We start from the raw sequence: 9930 nt of genomic DNA, 5'->3' as shown, positions 1-9930 counted from the left end.
AGTCGTCCTTGACGACAAAGAATTTGTGGCAGCCTGGGCAACAGGAAACCTTGCTTCCTTTTCTCTTCTCTTCTGTGCTTTTCTTTTTTTCTTTTGTTGTTGTTTATTTTATTTTATTTTATTTTATTTTATTTTAGAGGTAGTTCCTCTATGTAACCTTGGCTGCCCCAGAACTCACTCTGTAGACCAGGCTGGTCTCAAGCTCAGAAATCCACCTGCCTCTGCAGGTGTGCAGCACAGTGCTGTGCTTCCTTGACTCCCATAAGCCACTGCCTGGCTGAGGCTCTGTTTCAAAATAAATAAATAAATAAAATAAAATAAAAGCAAATATGTGAGTTAAAATTAGACGAAACTCTTCATAACTCCTCCTTGGCATCCTCCACATTTCAATTGCTCACTTAATACATGTGATAAATACCCCACAAGAGACATGGCAGCCCCCTAAGGCAGGCCCATCCTCACAAGAGGTTCTAATGGAGAGGATTTTAAGATCCAAAAGTCCAACTTCTAATTGCCTTTTCGTTCTTCTTTCTTCTTTTTCTGGGATAGAGCCTCAGTCTGAAGGTGAGTGGGGTTTTCTTTCTCTTAATGATTTTTTAAAATTTTATATACGTTAGTGTTTTATCTGCATGTATATCTGTTTTTTTGGGTTTTTTTTTTTGGTTTTTTTTTTTTTTTTTTTGGGGGGGTTTTCGAGACAGGGTTTCTCTGTGGCATTGGAGCCTGTCCTGGAACTAGCTCTTGTAGACCAGGCTGGTCTCGAACTCACAGAGATCCGCCTGCCTCTGCCTCCCGAGTGCTGGGATTAAAGGCGTGCGCCACCATCGCCCGGCCTGCATGTATATCTGTGTGAGGGTGTCGAATCCCCTGGAGCTGGAGGGTGTCGAATCCCCTGGAGCTGGAGTTACCGCTGTGAGCCATGAGGGTGCTGGGGATTAACTTGAGTTCTTTGGAAGAGCAGTCAGTGCTCTTAACCACTGAGCCAAATCTCCAAACCCATGGGGTTGTTTGTTTGTTTTATGTCCTATCCCACTCCCAAACAGGGTTTCTCTGTAACAGCCCTAACTGTCTGGTAACTCAATTTGTAGACCAGGCTGGCCTAGAACTCACAGAAATCTACTTGCCTCCCGAGTGCTGGGATTAAAGGCATGTTCTTTTGGAAAGGGCAGGTTTAAACACTTAGCTATGTATGCAGTTCCAGCTTTATCATTTAGAACATTTGGCACACCATCTTATACATGGGCCTTGTCTTGGCCAGGCCTCCAAGAACAAAATACCTCAGAGATACGGACCTCTGCTCGCAGAGATCTGCAAACCCAGAGCCCCCACATGGACACACAGGATTGAAGAGAGTAGAGGGCAAAGATTAGCTGTGTGGCCCATGAGGGCAGGAGAGAGAGGAGCAGAGGGAAAAGGAGGGGTGCAGATCTCCGTGGGAGGGCTAAGAAAAAAGGGTGGGTTTCAAAAAGTCACAGAGGACCCCTAAGGGCTTATTTAACTAGACCCCAAAGGGTGGATAGAAGTTTCTCACGTGAAAACTGATTCAAGAAATGAATCATCTGAGTAGCGGCTGTGTGACGCAAGGGACTGGCTGAGCGTGGGAGAATTTTGGGATCCAAGATCAGGACCACAGAGCAGAGGACAAGCTAGATTTTAGAAGACTTTATTTGCTTTTGTTTGTTTGGTTTTTTCTTAAATTATTTTCATGTAATCAAGGCCGCCTCAAACTCGATATGTGGTGGAGGATGACCTCGAACTCCTGATAGTCCGGCCTCAACCTCCTCAGTGCTGGGAATACAGGTGCACACCACTAGAATCAGCTGAGGGGGAGGGGCAGAAGCCTTGTGCTAAGGGACATCTGGTTGGTCCTGAAGAGGCCTGAAAGTCGTCCAAGCAGGGGCGGCCTTCTCACCTTAGGAAAGCCACTTAGACGGTAAGATAGACAACTTGGGGGTGGGAGGGCAGCTGGGAGGACCACTTAAGAATCCAGAAGGAAACCGCATCATTCTAAACAGACTCCTGGACTCGTAACGAAGGCAGAGAAAACCGGCAAAGGGAAGAGGGATTCATTGTCCAGCCTGGGCTAGCTGGGCAGAGCAGAGCATAGGCTATGCTTGAGATGTGTAGACTCCATTTCACAACCCCCATTGCTCTCGAAAGCTCTCTGGAATGTTTCCACTGGTTGTTGTCTAGACCAAGGCTGCCTGCGCTGAGTGGGTCCAAACTGTGAAGTGTCCTTCCTGAGACATCAGAGTCCCTCTAGTCAATAAGACCACAAACCTCCTGGGAGAGAAAAGTGTCTTCAACAAAGGTTCTGGCGCCTGGGGCTCACTTCTCACAGAAAGCTCAGCTGTAGATCTCTGAACCTGCTATGTGTCTTCTTTATAAGCCGATTTCACCCTTCCGGAAGAACAACCCACAACAAATTAAAGTTAGTGAAGAGACAGCCACTGAGGGATGATGCAAAGGCCACCAAATGCAAGATCCGCAGAGGGACGGGCCTGCCACTGATCACAGCTCCGGCATCTGTAAGATGCTGACCCGTGGCACCTGTCTTCCTTCAGCGGGTCAGCAGGCTGTTGTCATCTCCTGTCACAATTCAAGTTCCTCGGGTTCAGAAAGCAGATGTCAGCCAGGCAATCCCCGTGCCCAGCCTCCTCCTGGCCTCCTCTGCCTTTTGGTGAGATCAGCTCCACCATCTGTGCCACTGGGTCAATGACCCTACCAGAAATGGTGCCTACGATCCAGGCACCGTAAACAAGGCCACCCTTCCACACTGCCTTCTTGCCTTGTGATCTTTTCTTCTCTCCCTTGCTGTGGCTGGCCTTGTCTGTATGACTCAAACATTTGGAAGGGGCTGTGCTGGGCATCTAGGCACTGGGCTAAGACTCCCATCATACTTCCACAGCCTTCCAGTTTTGTTTACCCTGGTCTTTCTTTCGTTCTTTCTTTTTTCCTTTAAAGCAACTTTTATCAAGGAACATGGGACAAGGGAGCAGAATAGACGTACAGGGAACAGGTGACACAGGTGCCTGAGGGTCAGAGTAGACAACAAACAAAATGAGAGGGTCTTGAGGACATTCTGTGCAAGAACTAGGAGGGGGCAGGCTCCACACTGTTGCCTGCCCCTGTTTGGATGCGTCTCGTGAATCTGAATAAAGAGGAAAGATGGGTTTTATTGCTGTGAGTGACTGAAGTAACTGAACAAAGGCAGTACAAATTTGCTTCAACTTAAGACAAGCAGGATTTGTCCCAAAACCTTCTGGGTCTGGGCTCACCCTGGCTTTTCTATTTATCACAGTCTCCTTTGGCCTTGTCTTGGTTCTCTATGGTCTGAACTTCGTTCTGATCCATAGCTTGACTCTCCTTGGCTTGTGCTCTGGTCAGCTCAACTTGGGCTCGGATCTCCTCAGCCTGGGCTCGGATCAGCTTAGCCTAGGCTCGGATCTCCTCAGCCTGGGCTCGGATCTCCTCAGCCTGGGCTCGGATCTCCTCAGCCTGGGCTCGGATCTCCTCAGCCTGGGCTTGGATCTGCCCAGCCTGGGCTCTGATCTCAATCCCAGCTCTGGTCTCCACTTCCCCAGTGATGTCAGACAGGATCTGCAGCTTCTGGATCTTTGCATCGTCAGCATCTGGGAAGCTGTTGGAGTAACCCTGCAGTTTATGTCCTAGATGGTCCACATCAGAGAAGAGGAGAAACGAGTCCTTGGCTTCCCACATAAGCTCATTAAGGTTCAGGGCTTGAAGCCTTGTCTCCAGGGTTCTGACCTCCACTACAAATATTACCTTCCCCCTCTTGGGTTCCCGGCCAAAGGCCAGCTGGTGTCTCCTTTTTTTCTCTCTATAGATGGTAAAGTAGATAGGGAGAGCAAGACAAGCCTGCCCATACTAGCCCTATTGTCTGCCCTTGGCTTCCCGCCCCACCCCCATCTCCTGATAGAATGATTAAAGTCAGGCTTGGTTCCTTGCAATCCACCTACGGGGATGAAGTGATGTGGGTCCCTGGTGGGCGGGCAGGCATCCTGTGGTGTGGAAGAAAGGTGTTCACTTGATCTATAGTCCCATCTTTGACCTTTAGCTACCCCTCAGAACCCTCATATCTCTCTACATGACAGCCCCAGAAAACAGTGCACTCCTCTGGGGGCTGAAGTAATTGTCATCCCGTGTCCTGGCTTGCTCTTTCACGGATCCTCCCAGCAGTAAACTCTAGGCCTGTCCTCCCTTTTAACCAAGAATTCCCATTGAATTCCGGTGGCATCCAGCCCTCTGATTTTCCAAATGGGCACCGCTATGGCTCATCCGCTGGGATGCTCCTGTCCTGCCAACACCGAGTGTCCTCACAAGGCTCTTGGCCTGTTCCCCAGGGAAGCCAGGCTGTACAAACCCAGAGAGAGACTGGAGGAAACCAGCCACCCCCAAGGCTGGTCATGCCAAGGAGGGCGGATGTCATATGTTACCATCAGACTCTGGTTCCGTAGGTGGTCCACCCACCCAGTGTTACACGTCCGCCTCACCCATTATTCTGCCTATCCTGTGTGGACAGGCCTCCCGAGTCACTGCTAGATCCTCTGTACCTAGGGTTCACTGGTTCCCCAAAGAGTGCCTATCGAATAAAAAAATAGAGAGACAAGTGAGCCCCCCTTTCCTTTATCCCTTGTCCTGGTTTATGGCACCCTCACTCACACAGGCCCAAGTAGGGAGCTTTAGGGTTCTCAGATCCAGATGAATCTTTTTGTTCTGTTTTTTTGCGGTGCTAGGGGGATAAAACCTTGATCCTGGGGCTTGCCTGGCAAGTGCTTTAACAGCAGGCTACACTCCCAACAGCACAGCGCCCCTTTGAAAACCACAGAGTCTCCCAGTCTGCCACTGGACCAGCCTTTGCCATGCAACCTTCCTGTCTTGGCATCTGGAGCAGCTGGGATTATAGGCTTGCCTCGCTCGCCCTGCCTAAGTCTAATTGATTCTTCTTCTTTAAAGAAAAATTATCTTATGTGTATGTGTCGTTGGGGGGAGGGTATGTCATGGTGTGTGTGTGTGTGTGTGTGTGTGTGTGTGTGTGTGTGTGTGTGTGTTAGAGGACAGCCTGCAGGACTCAGTACTGTGGATTCTGGGGTTTGAACTCAGGTTGTCCAGTTAGTGATAGTCTCATTTGCAACGCTGAAGCAACCAACTTTGGCTAAGGCCTAGAATAACTGACAGACCATTTTCAAAGGCAAGAAAAATTTCAAAACCGTCTTACCCTGTTTTGGCAAGATATGAGAGTCCTGCTTATCCATTTCTGGATACCATGTACCTTGTCCGTGGTACAGGCATGGGCATTTCTTTGCCCAAAGGCCAGTTTTTGCCAAGATGAAAACAAGCTCCAAGAATGCTTAACATTCTCTTGGGAATAGATCGGTGCTGCCAGGAGCAATTGTGTCTCACTTCAACTCTAAGCTCTTTGAAGTGGTTGAAGATTATCTATCTATGCAGAATATAATCTCTATGTATCTAAAGAACCTGACTAGTCTAACTATAAGTATGACAAACATGGATAACTATTGATCTATAATTCTTAATACCTATCTAACTTAAAGACTAAGACAATAAACAACTGTGAAATAAATGAGAACAATGACCTCCAAATGTAAACAATCTATAAGTATCTTGATCCGAGGTAGAAATGTACACTGCAACATGGTAAGTATATATCAATATATAAAAAAATGTTTTAAACAGAGGAAGAAGCATGCATGCATGCATACAATACTGCCATTACAGCACAATACCCAAAACTGGATCATTTACGTAGAAAAGATTTATTCATGATCATAATTCTGGATTCTGGGAAGTTCAAGATTGGCCAGCTGGGTCTAGTGAGGGCTTCATTCGGCTGAAGGGCACGTAGGTGTGAGTGAGAGAGAGAAACTCACGCCAAACTCCCCGGAAAGTAAATCCACTCCCAGGAGACAAGCATTACCACACTAATAAACAACCTGCAGCCCCAAGTCTTCCCACTCAGGCCCACACTAGTACAGCCACGTTGGGGAATCAAGGTTTCAATCCAGAAGGGACACCGAGGCCTTAGCGGCTCCTTGTCACCTCGCGTGTGTCCCTGGCACATGGAAGCATCATCACAGAGGCATGCCAGTCCCTGTTCCACGTCATGAGCACCTGAGCTTCATAAGTGTCTCTGTCATACACTGCTGACATCCGTTCACCTGACCAAGAGCTTTGTTTGTGCTGGTGACAGAGATGGCGTACTACTACTACACTGCGGGCTGTGTGGCCTTGGAACAGTAACCACCCTCTCTGTCTCCACTTGGCTCTCCACTGAGGCAACGGTCACTCCGCTGAGGCTGAGGGAGATTAAGTTAATTCGCCTTCTAAAATAGAAAAAGCTGCACCTCTCTCGGCTTAAGCCCTCGGCAGATGTCACCAGCCCTCATTAGTGTGAGCGGCAGGCCCTGTGTGAATCTGTCCTGAGTGGAGCGGGGCTGAGAGCCTGCAGAGGCGACGCAGCAGGTTTCCACTCGGGACATGTCCTTGCACCCATTACCCGGGACTGGCAGGATGCTGTCTTGTTCGTGGGTAACAAGCAACTGACCTCTCAGGTTGAGCAGAAAGTGTTCGGGTATGCAAAAACAACTGGGGTGGGGTATCATTGGAAAGGAGGGAGGGCAATTGACCCCATGAGACGTTGGTGAACCCTAGATTATTCAGCTGCTTAATTACAGAGAACCCAACAATGAAGGGAGCCAGTGAGAGCACCCCTTAAGTACAAACAAGTTTCTATATCCAAAAAGCTAATTCAAGACCCTGGAATGCTGGGGCCAGGGAGATGGCTCAACAGGTGAAGGTATTTGCCCCGGCAAGCCTGACAGCCTGAGTTCCACTCCCGGGACCCATGGGAAAGGGTAGGTGCAATGGCACCCACATCCGTAACCTGACACCCCTGGACTGGGTCACAGCACAGGGCCAGAGACAAGAGAGACCCTGCCTAGGGGAGAAAGGTGTTCTTTGCCCCGCTAGTGTGATGTGTGTCATGGCAGTAGGGCCCTCCTCTCTCTGCCTTTCTCTTTCTCTGTCTTTCTGTCTCTCTGTCTCTCTCTTACACACACACACAAACACACACACATACACACACAGAGAGAGAAATTTAAAATTAAAAAGACTCTTGAACCAGGCATGGCAATGCACGCCTTTAAACCCAGCCAGCACTCAGGAGGCAAAGGCAGGTAGATCTCTGAGTTCAAGGCCAGCCTGGTCTATAGACCAAGTCCTAGTATAGCCAGGGCTACATAGAGAAACCCTTGTCTCAAAAAAAAAAATCTAAATTGAAAAATAAGAGACTAGCATGCCAATCTCTTCTGTAGAGTGACCATGACGTTGACCTTCACTCCAGTTCTGGCCCTGTTATTTACAACACATGAGATCCTGATATGCTCCCTAGTCATGCTGAGCTACAAGATGGAAGGAATTGTGGCCTCACGTGGCTGCCATCAGGCTCAGATGAGGTGACATCATCTATCCTGTGAAGCACTGTGATGGCAGGGCAGGCACAGTGTCTGAGTCGTCTGGAATCTATGGTGTGCCCAGGTCTAATAAAAATACCCACCTCAGCCGGGCGGTGGTGGCCCAAGCCTTTAATCCCAGCGCTTGGGAGGCAGAGGCAGGCAGATCTCTGTGAGTTCGAGGCCAGCCTGGTCTACAAGAGTGAGTTCCAGGACAGGCTCCAAAGCTACAGAGAAACCCTGTCTCAAAAAAGCAAAAAGCGAAACAACAACAGCAAGAAGAAAATACCCACCTCCTAGATAAGGGCAGCAAACTGTTCTGACATTCTCATTTCTTGAGCTAAAATGAGTACTGGGGGTCTGGGGAGTTGGCTCAGTCGTTAAGAGTGTGCACCTGTGTGTGGTGGCTCATGCCACTTGGAACTCTAGCTCTGGGGAGTCCAGCGCTCCTCCTGGCCTCCATGGGCATCTGTGCTTGCATGCACGTGTCTCCTACGGACACATCAATTAAAATAAGAAAAATAGATCTTTTAAAAAGTAAGTAGCCGGGCGGTGGTGGCGCACGCCTTTAATCCCAGCACTCGGGAGGCAGAGGCAGGCGGATCTCTGTGAGTTCGAGACCAGCCTGGTCTAAAAGAGCTAGTTCCAGGACAGGCTCCAAAACCACAGAGAAACCCTGTCTCAAAAAACCAAAAAAAAAAAAAAAACCAAAAAAAAAAAAAAAAAAGTAAGTATTGTAAACCAAACATTTTGGTAGAAGCTGGGGAAACAACACAAACAAACCCGAAAAATCCAAAGTTATGGCACACACTTTTAGTCCCAGCCCGCGGGCGGCAGAGACAGGTGGATCACTGTGAGGTCAAGGCCAGCCTGTTCTATAATATTGAGTCCCTGACTATCAAGAGATAAATAGTGAGATCTTGTCTCAAATACAAAAAGCTGCAAACCAGAGTTAATTAAAAGCATAACCATTGCCAACGGCCCCTAGTGGTGCCCACTTTAATCCCAGCACTCAGAAAGCAGAGACAGGTGGATCTCTGTGTGTTGGAGGCCAGCCTGGTCTAGAGGGTGAGTTCCAGGACAGCCAGGGCCACACAGAGAAACCTTATATTGCAAAATCAAACCAAACCAAACAAACAAAATCCCCCAAACAATTATTATCTTCAAGTAGTACATAGTATAGGGAAACAATGACAGATTTTAAAAATGTATTTTATTGATTATTGTGTATGTGTACAACGTGTGTGTGTGTGTGTGTGTGTGTGTGTGTGCCAGTGCCACATATACTTGCCGTGGTGTGTGTGAGGACGTAGGAGGACAGCTCTCAGGATGGGGTTGCCTCCTTTTATATGGTTTCCTGGGGTAGGACACAGGCCAGGAGGTTTAAGAGGCAAGCCCCTGTGCGTGCTTCTCCATCCCTCTCGGCTTTAAGAGTGGGTCCGATTCTACAGGTTGCATGCCACATTCGCACCAAGGAGAGGTGCTTAAAGAGATGAGACAGGAGACCAGCACAAGAAAAGGCCATTCTAGAAAGCACTTGAGACGTTCTAACCTGGAGATTTGCAGAAGCCATGCAGGTGACCCGTGATCTCTAGCCACATACATGTGACGAACATAGCCTCTACTGTAGTAGATGCTCATTGAGAAGCAGTATCTGCAGGGCTGGGGAGAGGGCTCAGGGTAAAGTTCTTGCCACGAAAGCCTGGGGAGGGTATGTCTCAATTTGGGTCCTCAGGCACCCACGTAAAGCCATATACAACTGTAATCCCAACACTCCTATGGAAAGACAGACACGGGACCATCCCAAGACAATTCTGCACTAGCTAACCTAGCATAGGAAGCAACAAACAAGTTGTCACCCTGTCTCAAAACATGACAGAGTTGACAAGACGCTCAGCAGGTAAAGGCATCTCTCACCCAGCCTGATGACCCGAGTTCAATCCCAGCAACTCACATGGTAGAAGGGGAACTGATTCCTGCTTCATGAATGCTGTGGCATGCCCATGCCCCCCGCCACCACCACACACCACACACACATACACAGCTTAGAGAAGAAAAGTAAGCAGCATCTGCAAACCTCCAGGGTACCAGGTTGGGGGCATCTATCAGGAATGTCCCAGCTACCAAGAGCACAGAATATGAGTCTAAGATACTGCACTCCCAAAACACCAGCTGAAAGTATTTCTGGGTGGCAAGACTGTAAGAAATTTGTATTTTTAAAAGTATAACAAGCACGAGTTAGTTACATAGTTTAAAAATGAATAAGGAGGCAGGTTATGGCTCCGATGGTGTAGTGTTTCCCAGCATGCGTGAGGCCCTGGATCAGAAATCCAGTACCACATGGGGTCAGTTTAGTGGCTCAGGCCTGCAACCCCAGAACTGAAAGCAGAGACAGAAGTTCAAGGTTATTCTCAGCTAGATAGTGAGTTTGAGGCCA

This window comes from Microtus pennsylvanicus, chromosome 11, assembly GCF_037038515.1.
Source record: "Microtus pennsylvanicus isolate mMicPen1 chromosome 11, mMicPen1.hap1, whole genome shotgun sequence".
NCBI lineage: Eukaryota > Metazoa > Chordata > Mammalia > Rodentia > Cricetidae > Microtus > Microtus pennsylvanicus.
Note: the sequence above shows the minus strand (reverse complement) of the source record.